The 22,931-nt window shown below is 44.1% G+C and overlaps 1 long non-coding RNA gene across 1 annotated transcript; it reads right to left on the bottom strand.

The window, feature by feature from the left end:
• Positions 1 to 3,357: 3,357 nt before the first annotated feature.
• LOC139828613 (uncharacterized) lies at positions 3,358 to 22,431 on the bottom strand. The gene is made up of 3 exons (XR_011740422.1): positions 22,363 to 22,431; positions 8,379 to 8,514; positions 3,358 to 3,582 (listed from the first exon to the last, which is right to left on the bottom strand). It is a non-coding gene; the product is annotated as an uncharacterized lncRNA (long non-coding RNA).
• Positions 22,432 to 22,931: the final 500 nt, after the last annotated feature.

Below are 22,931 nucleotides of genomic sequence, written 5' to 3'. Positions count from 1 at the left end.
CAGTTTTTTGCACTTGTAACACATGTGGGAAGATTCTGACCTCACACGCTGCTTTTTCTTCTCATAGTATCACTGAACTCAACAAGATTCCTCCCCATGTGCACTTTAATGAGCAAAAGAATTAGTATCATCTGCTCTTTGAGAAGGGAAAAATGAAAAGGCTCTGATTTAGTAGTGATTTGACTATCTGAGAGAGGATAGTTAAGAAAAGAGCTCTGAGATCCCAAGAATAAAAGCACTATGGAAAGTGAGCGTAACACATTAATGGAGGAGTAAACTGAGGCACAGAGTAAGGAAAGTGACGTGACTAAGTCTGTGCCAGCCAATGTCCACGGTGAGGACCAGTAGAAGATGGTGCCTTCCACTGATTCAATCAGTGGGAACTGATCCAAGATTAGTATAAAAAAGAAAAATAAAACAGTTTGAAGGAAGACTGCACCGAATACAGCAAATACAGTTATGCCAGTGTTTGTTTTGGAGACAAGTGTATACTGAAGTGAGAAAGTGTCCTGACTTGCAGCATATTTTAGCTTGTCTGCATGCAGAGCTCCCTGGGATTTTCAATATAGTAACTTTCACCATTTTGGAGAAGAATGACAGACCATCCGTTTGATATATGACAAAAATGAAGAAAACAAAGGCCAAACACAAACTTAGCAGAACAACCTGCCACGGAAGTCAATCGGTATTTTCCTTTTATTTGGAATGTTAATTCAGTGCTAGAGTTCAGGTTTCCTGAACTATGAAAATTAGGATATTTATCATTTTGACTACAGTTCTAACATTCCTTCTTCCAAATGCTTTGGCTTATTGCTTTGACCAAATCCATGGCAGTGTGGGACCTGAGTCTAAATGTTCAGCCTGAGTGTTCTCACACAGCCAGCACACTGGAGGATGATGCTGTAGGGGCCTGCAGGTCAGGCGGGTTGTATCCCTTCTCATCTTTCTCTTCCTTACCACCTCACACAATCCTCCACCTCTTCATGACTCGTCTCTTATGTTAAGAATAAGCTGATAATTTCCCTCAGGCTAACTTTTGAGCTTTCAGACAGGTACTTTCACATTTTCCTGCCTGCTGCCTCTTGGTCCGGGAAGAGCTATCTCTGGAACCATGCTTTTGCTCCCCTTCAGGTTCTTTTTCAATGTGCCTCCAATATCTCAATAGCTTGTGCTCCTGCCCCTTTCTGTGTCCTGTATTATCTGCTGTCAAACCCCTCAATGGGGTGCATACTGGGGCTTGGTTTTGCAGACCACAGCAGGATCACGGCTGAAGCCTCCATGCTACACCACTACACAAATGCATTTTTCAATTCAATCAAGTATGCTGGGAAGAATTTTCCAAAGGGAACATGCAGCCCCCCATTCTCATCTCAGCCAGTCTTAAACAAGTCATGAATGAAACCAGTAAAATCATGGTTTTGCCTGTGTCGGGGCCATGTAACATAGCAGAGCTCTTGGCAGTGCTTCCTTTAATTACAGGCAGAGTAGTTGGCTGAGACAGCAAACCCACAGATATCAGCAAGAGAAATCAGTCCAGAAGTGCATGGTAGACATGCACCTGGTGGACATGGATAAGAGACAGCAGACATAAACTGGAAGAAGAGTCATTCTGATTAGATATAAGGAAAAACTCATCATGAGGACAGTCAAGCTTTGGTATATGTTACCTAGAGAGGTTGTGCCATCTCTTTCCATCCTTTGAGATTTGTACTGAACAGCCTGTCCTGGTCTTGGATGATCCTGATTGAGCAGGGGGTTGGACTGTAAACCCCTCCAAATCCTTTCCCACCTGAATGATCTTATGATCTCAGCACCCAACAGCAGCCAAGGGCCCATATGGAGTGATAGCAGCAGAGAACCAGCCTGCTCCAACATTAGAGGCAGGATGTGCTCTCTACTCCCACTGACAGGTCCTCGCTGCCTCCCCTGCCCCTCAGTGCTGTCCCCTTACTACCCTGTTAAGAGGAGCTGTATGGGCAGCAGCTACATCAAGGTGTGAGAAAAGGAGCAGAGGGATTTTAGATTAGAAGGATTTCCAGAAAAAAAACAAATGCAATTGTAACTATAGAGTTGAGATGTCCAGCCCTTCTCCCAAGTTCTGCTCACAAGCTGCAGTGATGATGTTACAGGAGGAAGAAGGTTGGGGTTGGGAGAGGGGACCAAAAAAACTCCGCTTTCCCATCCACACTGCACAAAGCATGGAATGCCTGTATTCATTTTGTTTAGAAACTGAGTTACCTGAGTTCTCACCTTTGTTTCTTGAATTTTTTTTTTTTTTTTTTTTTTTTCCCCAAAGAGTTTCCAGGAACTGAAGAACTGTTCTACATAGTTCTCTTTATATTAATTTCTTCCTTGAGTGCTTTCAGTTCAAATTCAGCTTGACTCCAAGAGATCCTGAGAGCAAGTTAGTTAGAAAGCATAAACCTAAGTACTTTAAGTGTTCTCCAGGATATGCAGTCTCCTTTAGTTTGCGGGAGCATATCCTCCCTTCTAGAGCATTTTACCCTTGTTTGAGTCTATCATGCCCTGAATTTCCAGACTGTTACTTCCTACTCGGAAGGCTCTTCAAGCCTTATCGTACCTCCCGCTCTCTCTAGGCACCATTTCTCTCAGATATCTACCACCACATCTCCAAAGTCATCATCCCACCCTCTAATGAGCTAATTGCACAGCAAAGGCACCTGCTGACATTCTCTTGTTTTCTGCTCCTGGAGAGGGGCAGCCGAGGACAAAGGAGATGGTGTGGAGCCTGGAACACCTTTACACATCCAGGAAATCAGCCTTTTGCTATTCAGGCACTGAACTGGAGAGTCGGTTCTCCCCTATTGTATCCGCTGATGTGGCTGGATCTGTGCCTGTGCACATGACCTATATATCAGCTGAGTGCTGGCCACCACGTTATGCACCCTTAATTCTGCACCGATTTGGAAATAGTGTAATTTCTCAGTAGTGGATTCTTTCCATTTTGAAATAATATTTTTCTTGGATAAAATGGAAAAGCACACGGACAAACTTTCTTCCACACTTTGGGAAAATTGATGCCGTTTCTCCACTAGGTGACAGTGTTTACCTGCAGATCTTGTTCAATTGGCGCGAAACCCCACAAATCTTTCAGAAGTCGCATACAACATGTTTTGCACTTAAAGAAATAGGGAACTGGTTGCAGAGGAGAAGGAAAATAGGCTGTCAGTGAGGTACAATTAAGGGCAAACCTACAGTTATGAGACTTTATGGTCTGGCTTACAACAATTTACTAGAACGAATTTTAAAAGCTGCTTTTTATCAGCCCCATTTCAATGCCTTAGGAAATTGTTTTATTTAAAGAAAAAAATATAAAAGACGGGCACTCACCATTAGCACAAATCTCAGCCTGTCTCAGATTTTTGTCTTGGAGAACAGCATGAACAGAATTGCATGGTAACAGAGCCAGGGAGGACGGAGAAGAAAGAAGAATTTCTACAAACTCATCTGAGGAGAGCTTAGTGGAAAACTGAATCTTGCAAAGATTTCAGAATGTCACATTTTCTCCGCTGTCTTAAATATGACCAAAAATGGTAATCTCAGTTGTTGAAAACCAGCAGTCTGAAAGAAACAAAACCCAGTTATATGCTGCTTAGATTTTAATGAAACATTTCGGCATTATTTCGTATTATTTTTGCCTTAATATATTTTTAACCTATAAAATTGCATATGGCAATTAGAAAAATAGTGTCTTTCATTATAAAGTGCTGAGCAGGTCAAAATGTTTTAAACTGAAAATGAGATATGACAAAATCAAGAGCTTCTCACAAGATGTATCAGTTTTTAAAGAATATTTTTGAAGTAGAAAAATGCTTATTTGGAAAATTCCTATACAAATCTGCTGCTATACACGGCTTAGCAAGGGTTCAATGCAGCTGGTGATGGTATTAGGGAAATCTGTGCTAGACTTACCTGTGATCTGGAATTCTCAGTTGCAAAGAAACTGGACAAATCTGTTTGAATTGGGCATGCATTTGGGAAAAACTTTGGAGAAGTCCATTTTCTTTCTTCTCTCTTGTGCTACTGACATGCCAAAAGAAATGTCCCTCATCTGAAGCCTTTAAATCAGTCTTTCAGAAACACTAACCACCCGCAAGTGTCAAGGGAAGTACACAAGAGTGTTGGGTGTCCAGGCTCTCTAAGAACAGACTGGGCATCTCTGGAGATCAGGGAGGACTTCATGGGAATGTCCCATCCTAATCCTCTCCTACTGTAAGTCAGCTTATTTTTTTTGGTGGTCACAGTCCATAAAAGCTTATGTCCCACTTTGTGTTTAAACATGGCCATGGTTTTCAGAGATGACCTTTAATTCCAAGTAGAAGCCAACTGTCTAACCACATTCAAAGGTGGAATTTGACTGTTGCTGCAAGCACTGTCACAACATACATTTTTTTGGAACGTTTCTGGTTCTCATCAGATCTTCTATGCCCCAAACCCAGGATGCCCAGCCCTGACTAATGTTAATGAAGGAGATACAAACCCACCTTCCCACATTACTTCTGACATACTCTGGTCCCTATTACAGCAAGAAGACTGTTCACAAATCCCAACCAAAGCAACGTTCTCCTCCTGCTTCCTGCTGAGCATTGGGCTCTCTTCATTTCTAATTGCTCATACTATAGCTCAGAGGCTTTCTAGATGTTTGCAGATATCTGGAGATATGTTAGGTTGAGTCCCACTCATCACTGCTGGGAACATTTGGTTGATCAGCAGTAATGATGGAACAAGAGGCAAGCCTTGCTTCAAAGCTCTTGTGATGAGAGTGCGGAAGACAGGAGGGCAGCAGAGGTACAGGGATGCTCTGAGGACTTCAGCCCCTGAGCCAGGAGCCTGCGTCAGAGCCGAGGTGCCTGGGGACCTCCTGCCGACCAGGCAGAGCCGTGCGACCGCTGCTGTTTGTGTGATCCCCCACGTGGCCCGTGTTTCAGATACTGCCTTTTTTGAAATCCACACAGCGTAATTGATAATTGCGCAAAAAGCCTTGGGGGTTGGACAAGATAATAGCAGTTTTACAAGAGCCTAGAAGACACTGAAAACTTTTATGGTGTTTTTCATGTAAAATTATTATTTTTCCCTGCTGTTCAATGCACACAGTAGCTACTGGCACAGTTTCAATGGTTAGGTGGATGACATGTTATTTTTACATTTTTGAAGTGGATATCGGGCCCAGCTCTCAAACGCTACAGGCAGAGAACAAGGAACAGGCGCTGTGTTAAGAACCAGTGAAGTCCCTAAACTGTCTTGCAGGGTGGACAGAATCAAATTTTATTTAGACTGTAACCCCAAATTGAACTACACCTCTACTCCTACTGCAAGCTTTCCACTGTGCCACTCTTCCCAAATTGTTTCTACCATATGGGGAAATGCCCAGGGGAATGCACTGAGGTTAAGGGCCTTGGTTTAAGATGGCATGGAGCAAACCAGCACATCAGGAGCCTCTCCTACCAATGGTCCTCAGTCTCAAGTCAGAACATATCGTGAATTTCAGCCCCAGTTGGGACTCTCCTCTATCATGAGTGCTACAGGCAGAAAATATTTCAAACAATGTGAAAGCTTTGTCAGGCAGAAAAAAAGAGAAAAAAGAAAAAAAAGGAACTAGTTCTCCAGAGAGCTGCATCAACAAACTCATTGCTTTGGTGACACTGTCCAGATTTGAGACCGCACCTCCAAAGGCAAAGGGCAGGAGCTAGTTTGTTTAATTTCGAATATTTGCATATCTCTTTCTCTCACTGCATTGATATCAGATCTGCAACAATCTATTAAAGCTTTCATTTGAATAGCCATTATATGCCTGAGAATGGAGACTGGGCTCCTTGGGGGCGCTTAGGAATAAACAAATCATTTGTGGCACATGTGTTGTTCAAGCTTCAAGCAAGGTAAATGGAAAATACAGATTATGGTGCCTCAAGTCCTCTCCATTTTCTGCTCTTGTCAAACATTCCCAGATTCTTCAAAAGGAGAATCTAGCCATATTATTAGCAATAAAATGGCTTATAGCTGGAATTTTGAAAAGATTTAACAATGTTCTTTGCAGGAATTGTGTTTCTCATTACATAAATCTCCAGGCTCTCAGGCAAACCACCACCACAGTGAGCCATTATGTCCTGCTGTGGCGGTGTCTCCACTTCAAAAAGGTAAAGATTCAGGGCTTTTTTACTTTCTTGTTTTCTATTCTTATTCCTTTTAAAGAAAAAGCTTACCACAAACCCACAACAAACCAAGCAATATATTCACCACAGAAAAGTCCCCACAGAGTCATCTGCACTAGGGCAGATTCGGTCCCCATTTACACCAGCAGCCTATGAATGGCCAGGGCTGGATAGAGGACGTCGATGGATGGATGGGGGGAAGGTGGGCTCTTGTCCCACCCTATTCATCCCCATCCCAGCAGTTCTGGGAGGGAAATGGGGGTAGACGCAGGCTCAAAAAACCCAACACACTAACAGCAAAGCCAGGAGAAACCTCCTTGCCCTCCATTGTGCCTTCTGCACCCACTCTTCAGAGCAACATCGAAGCTGAAATTGCCACTTGGCTTAAGCCAGAGTGTTTCTGTCAATGCTTGTGTCCTTTCCCAGCCTGCTACCTGAGAAGGACGTGTCCTGCAGGCTTTATCCTGCTACTGATGTCTGCTGAACGTTGACCTGGTGCCTAATTTCTCCACGTGGACTGCAGAGCCTGAGATATGCCTGGTCAAAGGAAGGGTAGGGGTCCTTGATCGTCTGCTAATGTGACTTTGAAAGCAAATACCAGGAATAAAATAAAGTGAAATCGCAGCAATCAAATGCTGGACCTGATGCAACTAAATTTGTAAATCTTCTGTTAAAAGATATGCTGTCAATTGCTAGGCAAATTTCACAGGTTGATATAGCAACTGGAAACACTGGAAATCAAAAAGCTGAGCAAATGTTCTTAAAGGAGAAAAATAGTCTCGCTCCTGATCAGCAGGGATTTCCATGCTCCATTCCTCAGGCTGCCACCTTTTAAATTCACAACCTGCAGGAACAGCAGTGTCATGAGATGACGCTGATTTTCTTTCCTTCATCAGAGGCTGTTTCTCGGAGGCTGCAGTAACACTTTCGCGCTTCTGTGTGATGGATCTATAGTCACAGCGTAGCTCTTAGCCTCTCTTCAGCAGTGGCATCCACTAGCATGGCTTGATGCCCTCACCAAAGTAATAATATTACTCTTTCATTTAACACTGCCAATATGTAGAGGGTAGGCTGGGAAAAGAGACAGAGCTCCTGGTTATCTGTATTATGGTTGTATCAGTTATATCACTTCTAGTCTCAGCAGAAAGCTAGTAAGATCCCAAGAGTCCTGGTCCCTCCCAAACACGTCCTGTAGTGGGGTTCAGTGGGAATGGGTCAGCAACCCACACGAAGGGAATGGCACAAACTGGGCAGGAGAGCTGCCAGCTGGCAGGTTGGCTGGGAACAAAGAAATTAATGACCCGTAGGTGTCCAAAGAGCAGCTACAGGAAAAACATAAACAGTATTCACTTAGTTTATGCACAGACTTTCCTCCATGCCCAGCCAATTTAGTACAAAACAGGAGAGGGAAATGGTCATTAAGCACCCAAGGCTGCCACTTGAGAAGAACAACTAAACAGGACATTCACATTCATATGCCAGCTTCTTACTCCAAAAAGATTTAGAGGGAACAATTAGGATGAGAGGAAAGAAGGAGAAGGTTGAAGAGAGCATTTCCACAGCACTTGAATGTGGAACTTGCAGCTCTAACAGCTGGCACAAAAATAAGGGACCTCCAGTGAAAAACAGATTGGATGACTAGGAAGTTATCCATCTCTTAGAATAGACCAGGACTATACTAGTCTACAACTAATAATTTTTTCCATTTCTAACCTCTTGCTTTCAACCTCATTTGCTTCACAAATAATCTTTAATTTACCAGTAAAGTAAAAGTGGATATGCTAAGAAAAGCAGTGGGCACAGCTGCCAGAGATGTTGGGCAAAGGAAGATGGTGCTTGCCATAAAATGCTATGGTCTGTGACAAGGACTTCTACTGCTTTGTTCTATACTTTGTGGCAGGCAGAAGGAGGCACCTGCCTCGTGAGGAGCAGATGGCCGTGTCCTCTACAGCTCTGGACAAAGTCAGAAGACTCTCATGTATATACTCTGATCACCACGGGGTTTGACTGGAGCGCGCAGTCCCAGAAAACCTGGGGTGAAGGGGTGGGAGGACACTGGAGATGCTTGGGGCAGTTTCAAGCTTGGAGTCCCTCTGCCAAACCTTGGAGAACCCTGTGCTGCTTCCCATCAGAGATGGGACAGGGGTTGCTCTCTGTGACCATGCCAGCAAAGACAGTGGTGGTGCCGCGCACCTGGCTAGCGCTTACTTTCTGGGAGGACTCTTATTTAAGTGAACGAACCCTCTGTCCCACTCTGTTCTCTCTCTTTGCAGATGCTGAAAGCATTTGATAATCGTGATAAAGTCTCCCAGGTCCAACTGACTGTATCTTCCAAGCCACGGTCCTGCAAATCAAACAGAGTCAATTAATATATTTTTATCCTCTTAAAGGGACAAGAGAACACTAAAAAAGCCACCTCAGAAAACCAGAGAGAGCAATCAGCTCTTATTTTATATTTATCTTTTCTTTAAACAAAGGGCTGCTATTCTTTTCTCTCTCCACAATGAAGTTAATAGATTTATTCATCAAGTTTTCCAAATTTAGACATCAAACTGATGTTTTTCTCCCACTGCTAATTTTATTCTTAGCAGCACTTACATAAAGGCAAGTATTGCAATATGACAAAAATACAAACCTCCTCTGACCTGGAATGTACCAGCAGGTAAATTACAGGGGAAAGTACAGGCAACTTCTCAACCTCTCCTAAACAGCTAGTCTTAAAATAGAATTTAGGTTTCTTTAATACTGTTTTCTCTCAAGATCTACAACTGACCTATTTTGCCTTTGTAGTCTGGCCCTGGACTACTAGGTTGTGCCCTCGTATGACCACAGCGGCTCTGAATGATGCTGTGTTTTACAGGAAGGCCAGTGTTCCTGGCCTCAGTTCAGCAAGCAGCATCTTGTGCTCATATGTGGTACATGCCTGTTCACAGGGACCATGTTCCACGCTCTCAGTTTGTGAGGTGCCAGCCTCTTCCTAGCACTTGGTTTCCCTCCCAACCTGTTCCTTTGCAAGCACAGTCACGCTCAGGCTGAGCTCCCAAGCACTTAAGTTTGGGTACCTGTATCTGGCCCAGTTTGGCTGATTTTGGGCCAGGCAAAGCAAAAGACGCTCCAGCCCTGCACACTCCTCCAGCTCCTGCCCAGTACAGCAGGTGATCTGCACTGGGAGTTGGTAGCCAGCAATGCACCCAGCTGAGGAGCCACCACTCTGACAGTGGCTTTTCTTGCAGAGTGGGCAACCTGCAAGAAGCACTCACTGCAGGATCTCTGCTTTTCCCTTCCTTTCCCATTTCCCAAACTGATGCTGTTTAATGTGGGTGAAAAGGATGCTGCCTGCTAAAGAGCCAAAAATACATCCATGCACATGCCCCAGAGAAAGAGCCATAGGGCCAGGTTCAGAATCCAGTGTAGAAAGGCACTGAGCAAAAGCCAAGACCAAACATAGTTTTAAACACTGCTGAGCACACAAGAGACTCTCAAGTATAGTTGCCACTAGAAGAGGGCAATTGGGGTGCTGTCATCAGTGATGGTGAACCCTTTTCACCTGTTACTGTGCACCCCATCCCATGGCATTCTGCATCTTTGCCTCGTAAAACAAAACCCAGCCCCCAGGAAAAGCTCCAGGTTTCCACCAGCTTGTGCAATGCCTGAGTCTCACACATTCCCATTGGCCCTGGTCGTGCCTCATTAGTTTGGCTTAATCAAGTGACGAGCATCGCTCAAGGCCGGGGAACTGCTGTAGTCAATGGGGTCTATTCTCCACTGGATAGACACATGTCACACCCATTAGTGTCAATGGGAGTTATAAATGCACAGCGGAGAAAGGCCCCAATGTGTCTAATGTACATTAGGAAGGAAAAGAGGGGACAGTTCAGCCCTGGGGTAAGAGCCTGCAGCTCTGTCATGCCTTGCAGCAGAACTGAAACTCAGCTCAGCTTCAATCCAGCCTAATGGGATAATCACCAAAGCAAACAAGCAAAGAACCACTTCCCAACCCCCATCCAAAAAAATAATAATAATAATAAAAAAAAATTATATCACCTTGGGGTGGGAGGTGTTGAACTCTACATAAAACCCCCCAAACAAGCAGTGTAGGGCTGTGGTACGTGCAGCAGACAGATCCCCACACACCAGCACGCTGCCGCCGTGGTCACCTGTGCTGAACGGTGCCATGGCTGCAGCCTCTCGTCGGGAAAATTTCCACTTCTGCGGTACCCCTGTGGTGGATAAACAGCCCCCAGTCTTCAGGGCTGTCAAATTGATATTTCTCAACAGACCTAAAGAAAAAAATGAAAATGAAGAGGGCCAGGATGGAGGCCCTGGAGACAGCCCAGGGGTGGCTGAAAGGAGCAGGCTCTGTGTCAACAGCAGGTGTGAGAGAGGGGCCACCGTGTCCCCTGCACATGTGTTCATGCCCCATCCTTAGCTGACAAAAAAGAGATTCTTCATTGAAATCAGCTTGCCCCTGCCAAGGATCTGACCTCATATGAGTTACATCTGAGCCAAAGTAGTGGACTGGATCACTGAGCTTCACAGTTTTGGGGAGCTTTTTTAACTTTCCTTTATCTTCTTTCTTTTTCCATTCATGTTGCTACTCATTGTCCTTGAGATTTAAAATAAAATTTAAATAGATGCTTTGAAAAGGCTTTTCTTTAAATATTATCCTAACAACTTGGGAGTTCTCATCCATGTTCATTCTGTGAGAAGAGTGAGCCTGGAGAGTGTCATGGCACATATTTCAACAGTCCACATAGCAGAAAAAAAACCCCAAATTGTTTTAAACATTTGCTTTTCAATTTGTACTTATATGAATGCGACCTCATAAATATTATCATTGGACACTTGGGTCGTATTTATCCCCCATGGCACTGTTTCACACGTTGGTGTATTAACTAGACAAGGGGCATGGCCCTCCCTGCACCTGCGCTTTTCCCATGGAAATTTCCTCTAGAACTCTGGTGATGATGGACTTGATTTACCTTTTGTGAAACAAAAATCTAGTCCAAAATACGTAGCTCTATATCAGACTGTGGGTACCGCTCTGGTACTCCTAGAGTTAATAACCGTAATATATATCCAAACAAACTGTCTTTAGCTTTCTCTATATGTTAATTCCCTCTAATCCTGTTATCAGTACAGATAGTTGGACAAACAGTATGATAATAAAGCAGTATTTATAATACATGTCCTTCAGTCCTAGATTAACCATGAGATTTCCCAAGCACCTAGGGATTTGATTTACCTACTGTGTGCAAATCACCAGTATAAAGAAAGTATCCAAGGAAAGATATTTGCTTCCACAATGTATTGTTTACCATCCACTTTCTCCCTGATCTGTGTATCTGATCAACACACTTTATTCTAGCCCTTGATGACAGTCTAATGCAGGGTCTAAAGACCTGGATGTCATCAACACGCTGAAGGAGTTTGCTGTGAGCATCAGAAATGCTCCTTCGTGTCTCCCAAGTGTTGCCCCTTTCCCCACAATCAAGAATTAAAAAAAGCCCAAAGAAGAAAAAATGAAGAAGCTCTTTTCCGCATAACTGCTACAGGTGCCTACTTCGTTCTGGATAAATACAGCCCCCTGCCCCCCCAGCCCACCACCATTTTTTTTTAATTCCTCTCAACGTGTTGTAGCTTTATATGAGGCTAATGGAGCAAGGCAATGCTCAAACGTCAAATTAAACTGCACAGCTCTGTAATCATTCAGACTGACATGGCATAAAAGGATAATTAGTAGTTCATTACATGGAACATTGTTTGTTCAGCTAAATTGATTTCTCTCAGCTGCCCATGTTTTCTGTTTACTTTGTGAGTGCTCCACTGCACATTCTTATTTGTGAACTAGGAAATCCCTTCCCCTGAACTTTTTTTTTTCCCTCTAATCAGCACTGAGTTTTTAAATATAGTTTGCTGGAGGTAGATGAACCTTCAAAATTACAGGCAGGTGCGTGGCAACAATGGCCCATGTGCAGTGATACGCAGTGCAAAACAAGTTGTGGTTAAGGAGACTGGCCCAAGTATCCCAAAAAGGGCCATGTGCACCCATCTGCTTGGTACATAGAGATTCCTAGCCTGGTTGTTTGCTTTTCAACTTACAGTGAACTTGCCTTTTTCTCATAGTGGAAAGAAATAAAAAGAATAAAAAAACCGAAGTGGGGCTATAATGCTTCAGTGCTGGGAGTGGAAATTCTGCAACAAAGTCTTATTTAAAGCTTTCCTTTTGCTCACTGGGACCCAGAGAAAAGAGGAGATTGTTGTTTTAAACATGCCTTTCTTTCCACTTGCAATTAGGACTGAGGCACAACTACCCAACTTCAAATGTTTCTAAACTAGCTGCTTCATGAAACCTCTCAACTCAACTGAATTTCAAAATCCTGACAGCAGTTACAAGTAAATGTGTTGGAGTTATCAACTCCCACACTTTTAGTGTCAGTCTCAATACATTTCTATTTTGCTTGAAGCCCTAACTTCTGGAGTCATTTTGATTACATTTTTAAAAGGATTCTTGTTTAGGTAGAAAATGTGATCCTGAATGAGTCAGAACACTGAAGGAAAACAGACAAATTACTTATTTTTTGAAGCCTATTTGAAAACTTTTGCTTCAGTGCTGCCTACAGCATCCCAGCTGCAACCAAAAGACACCCACCACAGCCCTTTCCCGTGGGCTTGGCAGATACTACGTTTTCAGTGCTGGTGTGTTTGAATTGGAAGTCACGATTGTTTTATCCTGATTTCTGAAAGAAGTTTAGACTGTTTCGCATAGTGACCCTATAAGAAAGTGGTGCTCACTTTCCCTGAATTTCAGTGACATTCAAGTGCAGGCTTTTAGCTCCGATGGCAATATCAAACTAAACTATTCCCACGCCCCGCTGCCTGTTACGGTCTCCTCCGCCCCCTTCGATGTGTTGCCACAACACATTGAAGCGGATCGCAGAGCTGATGCAGCTGAAAAAAAATTTCCATTTGTGCCAGATTATTTTCCGGGAAGATCGGCTCCTTCAGCCAGCTCACAACGTGGCCCCATGGACGGCGGTTTCACCGGTCAGGACAGGGACAGGAGGGAGCAGCCAAGACGAGCCTATGAGCGGGAACTCTTCAGTCCATGGCATCGTGAGAAAAACAACTTGGAGTTGTGGGTAGATGAACCCCTCACAACACTTCCACCCCAGTTTTACTCGTCACATCCACGGAGCCTCAGCTATGATCCACAGCACATCCAAGCCAGTCACATGAAAAAACTAAGCCATTCTGGTGCCATGTAAACCTCTACAGATTTTTTTCCACAGCAACAAATAATTTTATTTTTCTACCTAATGATGTCTGCCATCAGCATCCTTTGATTTATCTTCATCACCTAAACACAGGTCACATTTAAACTTAAATTTTGCCCACTGTGACCAAACCATTTCCAAACACAGTATGAAGAAGAAGGGAATCCCTTAGTGGTTCCGGAGACCATTTCAGTGACAGTACACCCGTTCCTTCAGCAGCAAAACTAACACGTCTAACAACTTGGGGCGATAGGAAACCCCCAGCTCCTTTGGACACAGATGTTCCCCTGGCACACACATGCTGGGGCTGCCTGGCCCCACAGGAGGGGAACACCATGCTTGCTCCAGCCCCTCACAAGCTCTCTTTCCAGGGACAGAATCCTGGAGAGTCACAGCATGTAGACATGTTCATGTTTTCTCCTGGCCAGGGCTGGACAAGCATTGCCTGTTCTGGCTGCTGAACCAGCCAGGGCAGAACAAAGACAGTGTATTCCTCTTTTCTTGACAAAACAGAAAAATTAAAAAAAAAAAAAAAAGGAGGAAAAATACTTGTGCTTCATGTAGAGGGATATGATCCATTTGGCTGCTTCTGCCCCAAAATCGAATAAAAATACAATTTTGAGCAGTTGCAACAAAAACAAAGGATGAAGGGTAAAGCCTTGAAATATCTTGTCAGTGGTCTCTTCCTTCAATTACCAGTTCAGTGACAAAACCTGTGCCAAAGGCATCAGCAATTTCACTCCAATTCCTTCCTCTGCTGAAACTATTTGAAAATATGACTTGAAAAATTTGATTTCCACCTGTGATTACCTTCAGTGTGATGGAAACATCATTTTTTGAATGAGGAAACTATTCTCTAAAAGAAAAGAAGTCCAGAGTGCATCCTGACCGCAAATAACGAGTATCAGTGACAACACTCGCTGTGAGTGGGGGTGGCACCGGTCAGGGACCACTTCATCAGCACCTCCTCAGCAGCGATCTAATTCCTGTAAAGGAAAGCGAGGCTTTTTCTGCAATCAGGAATCGCCCTTTCAATACATTGTATAATATTTGTGTTGTTGCCTTCTCTAGTAGCACTGAGAAGCATTTATTAGTGAGCTGATTTCTCTGATGTTATTTTTGTTTCAGATCCTGCTCTGCCCCTGCTCCAAGCTGCCCAGAGCAGAGCCAGCAGCTGCTCACCCACTACTGGCACAGATTGAACCAGCTCACCTTGCACCCACCGTGGCTTGCTACTTTCTGTCACATTAACAAAGCTTCTCACCTGGATCTGGCTGGCACAGAGTTTGGGTGGATCCCTGCCATGGCCAAACTGCAGGCTTCCTGAGATGGTTTTGCTGCTCTCCGGCTATGGGTACAGCTCTGCAGCAGACCCTTCTGATGGAAACCTTGGCAAATCACCATCTCCTCTGCCTGTGTTGGTATCTCCTTGGTTTGTCTGGATCACTCACGCCACTGCAGGGCTCCTCTCTGCTTCTGGCTGCTTGCCAGAAATGTGGATTTGGAAAATAGGTCCTCTTTCTGCTGCAGACCAGCGTGACCTTGCACAGTTAAAATCCATGGCAAAGCTCTCAGTCTTTAAACAGGTTTCAGTAATTTTTTTTTTTTTTTTTTTTTCTTTCTCCTGGAAAACTTCTGCAGTGCGTAGCCATTATCACACTATCTGTCCTTGGAAAATTTGTTCACAGCAAATCAATTGCCTGCAAATCGTTTGTTTGATCCAAGACACATCTTTAAAGGGAGTTTCCACATACTGTTCCTGGCATTTAATATAAAGTTACCACTCATAATGAAATCCAACCAATCATTAGCTCATCTGCTGTCTTAGCTATTCAGGCTTTTATTTTCTTGCTCCAAGGCTCCAAATTTCCAAGCATTTGGACAATTCCTTCATAACTGTCTCCATTTGAGGGCAATGAGGTCATTTGGGTTTGGACACTTCATTGCATAGATTTCTGAATGTGTCTGGTCTGGTCTGCTGGAGCCAGCATCCGCCGTCCCCACGCATTTCCCAGATCCCGCTCTCCTTGCGGCAACCAAACTTCTCCTATAGTTGTTTAACCCACCTAAAACTGAACAAGCAGTTCTGCAAGATAATGAAGCTAATGAAGTCTGGTTTCCTACACCTTTACCTCTCATCATTGCCTTTAGTGTCTGAGGATGAAGTTCCAGTAGAAGTATTTGACATAATTGGGAATTTATATGTTTTTTTTCTCTCTTATATTGATTTCCTACAATTTGGGCTCTTCACAGTATCACAGTATGTCAGGGATTGGAAGGGACCTCGAAAGATCATCTAGTCCAATCCTCCTGCTGGAGCAGGAACGCCTAGGTGAGGTCGCACAGGAACATGTCCAGGCAGGCCTTGAATGTCTCCAGGGAAGGAGACTCCACAACCTCCCTGGGCAGCCTGTTCCAGTGCTCTGTCACCCTCACTGAGAAGAAGTTTCTTCTCAAATTTAAGCGAAACCTCTTGTGTTCCAGCTTGATCCCATTACTTCTTGTCCTATCATTGTTTGCCACTGAGAAGAGCCTGGCTCCATTCTCATGGCACTCACCCTTTATATATTTATAAACATTAATAAGGTCACCCCTCAGTCTCCTCTTCTCCAAACTAAAGAGACCCAGCTCCCTCAGCCTTTCTTCATAAGAGAGGTGCTCCACTCCATCATCTTTGTTGCCCTACGCTGGACCCTCTCCAGCAGTTTCCTGTCCTTCTTGAACTGAGGGGCCCAGAACTGGACACAATATTCCAGATGGGGTCTCACCAGGGCAGAGTAGAGGGGAAGGAGGACCTCTCTCGATCTACTGACCACCCCCCTTGTAATACACCCAAGGATACCATTGGCCTTCCTGGCCACAAGGCACAGTGCTGGCTCATGGTCACCCTGTTGTCCACCAGGACCCCCAGGTCCCTTTCCCCTACGCTCCTCTCTAATATGTAATTTCCCAACCTATACTGGAACCTGGGGTTGTTCCTGCCGAGATGCAGGACTCTACACTTTCCCTTGTTAAATTTAATCAGGTTATTCCCCGCCCAACTCTCCAGCCTGTCCAGGTCTCTGGATGGCAGCACAGCCTTCTGGTGTGTCAGCCACTCCTCCCAGCTTGGTGTCATCAGCAAACTTGCTGATAGTACACTCTATTCCCTCGTCCAAATCGTTAATGAATATATTGAATAATATTGGCCCCAGTACTGACCCCTGAGGCACTCCACTAGATACTGGCCTCCAACTGGACTCCACACCATTGACCACCACTCTCTGGCTTCTCTCTTTAAGCCAGTTTGCAACCCACCTCACTACTCTATTGTCCAGACCACATCTCCTCAATTTAGCTGTGAGGATGCTGTGGGAGACTGTGTCAAAGGCTTTACTGAAGTCAAGGTAGACCACATCCACCGCTCTGCCATCATCCATCCACCTTGTTACATTCTCATAAAAGGCTATGAGGTTGATCAAGCATGACCTACCCTTGGTAAAGCCATGCTGACTGCCCCTAGTGACCCTCTTATCCCTGATATGCCCTGAGATGACACCAAAGATAAGTTGTTCCATTACTTTCCCAGGGACAGAGGTGAGGCTGACCGGTCTATAATTACCCGGGTCCTCCTTCTTGCCCTTTTTGAAGACTGGAGTGACATTTGCTTTCCTCCAATCCTCGGGCACCTCTCCCGTTTCCCAAGACTTGGCAAAAACGATGGAGAGTGGTCCAGCAATGACTTCAGCCAGCTCCCTCAGCACCCGCAGATGCATCCCATCTGGACCCATGGATTTATGGATGTCCAGACTATTTAATTGCTCCCTAACCCAGTCCTCATTGACTAAAGCAAACTCCTCCATTGACCTGGCTTCATCCGGGGTCTCAGGGGTACAGGGCTCCCCAGGACAGCCTCCAACAGAGTAGACAGAGACAAAGAAGGCATTCAGCAATTCCGCCTTCTCTGTGTCTTCCGCCACCAGGGCACCCACCTCATTCATCAGTGGGCCTACATTGCCTCTGGTATTAGTTTTATCTGGTATGTATTTGAAAAAGTTCTTTTTGCTGTCCTTGACCCCTCTCGCCAGCTGTAATTCTAAGGAGGCCTTGGCTATCCTAGCTGCCTTCCTACATCCTCTAACAGCAGCCTTATATTCCTCCCAAGTGGCCAGCCCCTGCTTCCATGACCTGTAAACTCTCCTCTTCTGCTTGAGCATACCCAACAGATCCCTATTCAACCACACAGGCCTCCTGGCTCCCTTGCTTGACTTCCTACGTGTGGGGATGCTCTGATCCTGAGCATGGAAGAAGCAATCTCTGAATGCAATCCAGCTCTCTTGGGCCCCTTTTCCTTCAAGCAGTCTTGCCCATGGGATTTCCCCCAGCAATTGCTTGAAAAGGCCGAAGTTAGCCCTGCTAAAGTCCAGGGTTGCAATTCTACTTGCTATTCTGTTCCTGCCACACAAGATGCTGAACGCCACCATCTCATGGTCACTGCAACCCAGGCAGCCCTCAACCTTTACTACTTCGACCAGACCCTCTTTGTTAGTGAGGATGAGATCCAGCAGTGCACCTCTCCTGGTCGGCTCCTCCACCATCTGCATGAGGAAGTTATCATCAATGCACTGGAGGAACCTCCTGGACTGTGGCTGGCTGGCTGAATGGTCCTTCCAGCAAACATCAGGGAAGTTAAAATCACCCACAACAACCAGGGCCTGTGACTGCGAGGCCACTCTCAGCTGCGCATAGAAGGCCTCATCAACTTCCTCAGCCTGATCTGGTGGCCTGTAATAGACACCTACAACCGTATCACCCCTGCCAGCCTGTCCCTTGATCCTGACCCATACACTCTCAACTCGTTCCTCATCTGCTCCTGGGCAGAATTTAGTACATTGCAGTTGCTCTCTCACATAGAGAGCAACTCCACCACCACACCTGGCTGGCCTGTCTTTCCTGAAAAGGGCGTAGCCATCCATGACCACATTCCAGTCATGTGAACTGTCCCACCACATTTCTGTAATTGCCACCCTTGCATCAAGACTAATTGGAAACCTCTTGAAACCCACAGGAACTTGCTGATCTTTGAGACCTTTATGTTCTTATCAAGTTCAGATGCAATCAGCAAATGAATTCAAAAGTCTTCAGCAGGGGACACAGAGATGAATGTGGACAGCAGACCTTCGTAAGTCTTTGGTCCCACAGGAGAACAGGCGAGCAGAGCCAGCGGTGCTGAGCGCTGCAGCTCCTGCTGTGTCACTTCACCCTGGCAAGAACCCGTCACCAGACTGGGAGGGGGATGCTCGTAGGCATGGGTGACAGTCTCTGACCCCCATCCAACAGTCCTTTACATGGTGTCTTTCACACACCTGCTGTGTGAGCTGCTTCCGCCAGGTATTGCAGTATCGTAAATTACCTTTATTTGACTAAATTAACTCATATTTTCCATCTTTGTTTAAAAATACCTGAAAGACTAGAATCTCCTTTCCCTTCTCACATACGTGACACAGATTCACTTGCTGGTCATCCCACAGTGGCTATTTCCTCTAAACTCTTGTGCTAGAGATCGAATAATGTTGAGTAGGAAGGTGTTTGTTCGTGTTGCCTTTCTTTGAAGCTACTACAAAATTTTTGCACTCCAAAGATCAATGTTAGCCTTCCGAAACAATTCTGGATTATTAAACAGATGTATACTTCTAAAGACTTGTTCAAAACACATTAGTATGTAACCAGTAGACTTGAGCAAACTTCTAAGGATGATTCAGTGCATGATAAACAGCCAATTGATCCACAACGTTTTGTTTGCAGACAGGTGATGAGAGGAAAGCAAAAATTCAAATGCTGGTGAGAAACTGCCTTGACATCAGCAGAACCAAAGACTGAAAGACTTACAAGGTGGAATAAACCCACTCTAAATTGTTCTGACAATAAGCAGTTAATTTTGAACTGGTACCTTTGAAGAAGTTTAGCCTTAGCAGAAAAGATCTGTAAACCACATGTAAAGCTCACTGATAAGTAAGTATTCAACACCATCAACCACAAAAAGCCTCCTCTCTAGCTCCATCCCTCCTCTTGGAACATTCTTCACAGAACAGCAATGCTGCAATGAATAATTTTTCTCATGGTGCTGAATACATAATTAGATAAGAAATGCATCTCTGAATCTTTGAGGGTAGAGTTGCCATCCACTCTGTATAATGAAGGCTGGAGAGGAGCTAATTCACCTGTCACTGACGACATTCTCACTGAAGTTTTTTTTTTTTTTTAAAAAAAAGGCAGCCAGAAATCCCAGAATCTCTTAGGGCAATGTCTGTGCCACTTGTTCTTGCAAAATGACTGCCCATCCTCAGGCTCACAAACAAGCTCCTCTCTCCTACTCCTCATTGAATTTACTGCTTTCTAATGCGAGAGAACATAACTTCTGCCATTGCCCCATAACTAATAAAGTGTTGAAGTGACTGCTGGCACTTGTGCATCTGCTGTGGAGGCTGCACAGGGAGAGAAAACGAGTCCAGCAACAGAGACAAACCCGCAGCCACCAGAAGCTTTCTAGGACCAGGCGGTGGGAACTCGGGTCAGACACTGAGACTTGTTGGTTCTCCTGGGTTTAGACCTCGATCACAGAAAAACTCTCACATGTGTAATGTCATGAATACAAATGGTGTCCCTGAAGCCAAGAGAGTTTTCACATGAATAGATTCTAAAATAAAATGCAAGAATTTACAGGATGAGGGCCTGAAATTCATGGCTTTATGTCCTTCAATGGAGTTGTACAGTGCCAGTTGAATTTAAGAAATGCTGTCATTTTGATAAACTGAATGTTCTCAAATGTCAAGAACTGCACTGGAGATGAGTGTTTGTTTCACTGAATTTAACTTCATGGTAATTTTTAGCCATTATGGATATTTTGGTCCAGAGTCAATATGTTAAAAGTGTTCCTAAATTCAATTTATAGTATAAGGCTTTCATCTCTGATTTTAGAAAGCAGCAGTGGCTACCTGCTTCTGAGTGTACTCTGTTTAGCCTTTTGCTAGTTCAAGGTTACATCTCTGGCAACTTGGATAATAAGATATCAAAAATGCCCCAACAGACAAACAGGAAAAAAAAAAAAAAAAATCAACAATGGATTGAATAAATGCACCTTATTCCATCCCAACCCACCGCCCCCGGCTCCCAACAGGTCTACTTTGGAAATGGCCCAAGGGATAACTCACTGAGCTTCTAATGTGATGTTACAGTGCTGCCTTTAGATCTTTTCCTCATCAGTTACCAACATGCTACCAGTCAAGCAATTTTGCATTCTGCCCAGGTATATGATTCAGTAAACTGCAGTGGGGTCATCCCCAAAGCTTTCTTGTTTCTTGCTACATGAAAAATTGATTGCAGCCATTTAATCAGTAATTAATCTGTTCATTCAAGGTTTGGATTAATAAAATTAAAACCCAGTAAAATTTAAGTAGAAAGGAAAAGCCAGTATAAACCAACACACACTTGCAGAATTGCTTATTTTGGTCAGGGATAGAAAGATTAATGTTCTCTCTCTTTCTTACAGCGAAATAGAAGTGTTGCTTTGGGCCTCCAACTTCTGGCAAGCAGATTTGAGGCAGGGGGGAGAGAGGGGCACGTGAGAGCGTAGAAAGCACACAGGGTGCAGGCTCCAGGAGTTAGGAAATGGGAGTTACGGAGCAAGGTGCCCTATTTTTTACACTTTTTAATGCGAGGCCTGTTGTGTTTTTTTTTCTTTTCCAAACCTCTCAGCAGGAATAGCAAAGTTTTCCAAGTCATCACCTAGCAACAAAACTGAGAAAAACATTTGCAAAGCAGTTTTGCATCACTGCCATCCTAGGAAGAACTTACTTGTTGAAGGCTGAATTTGCTATGGAGAGAGATTGAATGCTCTGTTCTTATTCAGAGTGCTGAGACGTGCAGTCCTCTTTCACCGGGAACAGAAATTCATTAATGCACATACACACACATCAAAGGTTGCTTTGGAGGTGTTCTTAGACAGTTTTTGGACCACAGGGGTGTGGTTTTAACTGAAAACAAATTATTACTTTTTTTTTTCTTTTGCCGTACATCATTCTATGTTTCAGATTGTGCTTACACTCACTTCCTGCATGGTGGATAACAGCATCAATATATAATCTCAAAATCTACTCTAAAGAATGTTTCATTTCAAATTAAAATCATTTTGATGAAAAAAAAAAAACAAACCCTCTTTAGCAGAGCAGATCACCTTTGCTAGATCTGTTTGAAGTCACAGTGAACAACCTGACATAATGCACCATATATTTTAATGAAACTAAATCACTTTCATCAATACATTTACAAAAAGAAAAAAAAAAAAAGAGAGAGAGATTTGCTGAGAGATCATCTTTTTCTCATAAGATTCCTCCTCTTCCCTTCCCATTGAACACAAGGAGATTTCATGACCACCGAGGTCTTTAACTGTCATGACCAGTGGGAGCAAGACCCTACAAAATCTACCACAAAACGTCTACCCACACAGCGCAACCCCGCACTTTCTGAGATGTTCTCCAGCTTGCTCAGAGCACCATCAACAGCCATTTCCCCTCAGCATGCAGACACCAGTTCAGAGCCCAGAAACAACATGACCACGTCAGTGCAGCATTATGTTGTGTGAATGAGCCGAGGCTCTTGGTAAGGCTGATCAGTCCAGTTACATCAGTCTTGTGCTTCTGGTTCTCATTAGCATCACCTCTGAAGTTTCTGTTGCACTGCACAGCGTAAAAAATAATGAATTTATTTTTCCACATTTAGTGGGCAGAAAAGCTGCAGGTACATAGGACCAGGAAAAAAATTCAGCTAATAGTGAAGTTCTTTAGAGACAATATTACTTATATTTACACATTCGTGTTCCTCTATTGCTGCAACGGTTGGAATACTGCTAATGGGCCAGCTCCATGGCTGATACCTACCTGAAGTGCGGAACTGAGCAGAATAATCATGTTAAATTCAACATGGCGTTTAACCTCCCAGTCTCTCCAGTCCAAATTGTGGATACAGTTCTGAGAGGCATTAGTTGTCCATGATCACTTTAGACCAGAGTCTGTAGAAAGAAGAAGAATTTACTGGAGGATACAGGTTTAATCCCACATTGGTTATATGCAATCCCTACACAGCTTTACATGGAGTTTTCTTGCAGGACTGCTTACATCCTTTATCCCTGTGGGAGTTTTGCACAACTTGTAAGTATTTCCTGGGATATTTTTGGCTATTACCACTTTGCTGCTTTCCCTGTCTTTCACCAGATAGTGAAAAACATTTGGAACTCTGCAGGGCTTGCAGTGAACAAAAAACCACTCATGACAGTTCCCATTTTATTGGGAAATGTTTGTAAAGATAGAACCTGTACTTTCTTTTCTTTGCAGCTAAAGAAATGGTTGAACACTGGGCTCTTAAAATCTTCCCAACGTGTTCCTAGGCCTTGGGGAGCATTAATGTAATCACAGGTTTATGACCCACCCAGCAGGGGTTAAGTATTCCT

Source organism: Patagioenas fasciata, chromosome 9 (genome assembly GCF_037038585.1).
Source record: "Patagioenas fasciata isolate bPatFas1 chromosome 9, bPatFas1.hap1, whole genome shotgun sequence".
Classification (NCBI taxonomy): Eukaryota; Metazoa; Chordata; class Aves; order Columbiformes; family Columbidae; genus Patagioenas; species Patagioenas fasciata.
This window is presented reverse-complemented; position numbering and strand designations above follow the sequence as displayed.